Here is a 1,955-nt window from a genome sequence, read left to right as displayed (position 1 = left end):
TAATAATAATAATTAATAATAATAATAATAATTATTATTATTATTATTATTATTATTATTATTATTATTATTATTATTATTATTATTATTATTATTAGCTGCGGCCCTACACTTTACTAGTAAAGACAGTTATGGCCTGCAGGCTAATTATAATTGGACACCACTGCTCTAGCCTATCATATATATATAAGGCTATTTTGTTGTAGAAATTCCTTAATCCACTGGAGGTGAACCACTGAAGATGATGATACAGAGAAAAGACAGAAGTGTTTATTGTATGTCGCCACCCTTCCTACACCTATATTGATTCTGTTCTTGAATCATTTTGGAATACCAAGCTTTAAAACATACCGAATGCAATCGAAGTGCCTGCCACGTGGAATTCAATTTTTCCAGGAGCTGATCTTGAAATTTCAGGGAACTCAGCAGACAGTTGAGAAATCGTAGTCTACAACTTTCACGAACCACACGATTCACGCTTTCACCAAGGTCGTCTGAAGCCATACTTTTCCACCCCTGACTGCTCTTGCTGTGTCTGTGTACATCGGTAAGTCACTCTTTAAAATCTCTGCCACAGTCGCACCATCACTTAAAAGTTTCCACTGTACTGCTTATTAATTCAAGGATGAATCACTACTGCATTATGCCCTTCCGCCTGGAGCATTCAAATTACTTAATGTAGTTCACACTTGGCGAGCGCTTCGATAGCATTCGGTATGATTTCCATAATAATTGAACCAAAGACTCTGTCTATAGGATGAGGAGGGGCGATGTATATAGAACAGCATTGTTTTATCTCCATCTTATCTCCTCCCGTGACTGTCCTCCGGTGGCTTGTTGTTGTTGACTAAAAATAGAATCAGAAAAAAAAACTTGTAAAAAACTTGCTTTCCTTCCATCTTTCCTTCTATGGCGGTATGAAGAAGACAATTTCTTCTCAAGATGTGCCCAATCCAATTGGCCTTCCTACGAAGGATGATGGCTAGAATTGGCCTCTTCTCTCCTATCTGTTTTAAAACATCTTCGTTTATTGCTGTGTCTGTCCATTTTATCTTCTTCATTGTCCTGCAGTACCACATTTCGAAGCTCTCTAAATATTTCTTCTCTAACTTCCGTAATGTCCAAGTCTCTGACCATACAGTCCAATGTTCCAGATATAGCACTTGACCAACTTCTTTCTAAGTCCAATATTGAGCCTGCTAGTTAAGAGTTACTGAAATATGAATACTATGTAAATAATACTAAATTTTCAAAAATAAACCTGTACAATTAAGTTATTTGATCTTTGAGACGCCTTGATAACTTATTCTATTGTTCATCAATTTTAACTCTTGAATTTCAGTTCATAATTCTATCGCCTTCTATTTCAATAAATCTTGCTTCTTTCCATTTTCTGAATAACTTTGTCTCTTACTCCAATTAATTGAATGTCCCGTGTCTCTTATGTGCTCATAGACGGCATTTCTGTCCATCTTCTACCTAATATTGTCCTTATGTTGTTTTATTCGCTCTTTTATTCTTATTTCAGTTTCTTCAATATAGCACATATCACATGGATCCTATATGTATTACTCCTTCTTTCTCCATCATTCTTTCCCCCTCTTTCTTTGCTTCTCTCTTATTACCTGCAGTAACCTCTTGCTTATTTTTATTTACGTACAAATACCTTCAAACTTCTTCAGCATTCTTTTGGTGACTTCTTCTGCCTCTTCCCCTATACTTTCTATCTACCACCAAATATTACCCCTTTTTTTCTCTTTCCAGTCTTCTTTCTCTTTTATCTTGTCTTTCTCCTTTCCTTTTGTGCCTCACTTTCCTTTTATCGTATCCATTTCCCTCTAATTGCTCATGGAAAGCCTCTATTCCCTTCTCTGCTTTTCTTCCCTCACTGTTTGCCTTCCTAATTCTTTTCTCCACGTTACTAATAAAGTTTATTTTTGTCGAATGGTCCACAT

This window comes from Thermobia domestica, chromosome 6 (assembly GCF_964235325.1).
Source record: "Thermobia domestica chromosome 6, izTheDome1.hap1.1, whole genome shotgun sequence".
Taxonomy (NCBI): Eukaryota; Metazoa; Arthropoda; class Insecta; order Zygentoma; family Lepismatidae; genus Thermobia; species Thermobia domestica.
This window is presented reverse-complemented; position numbering follows the sequence as displayed.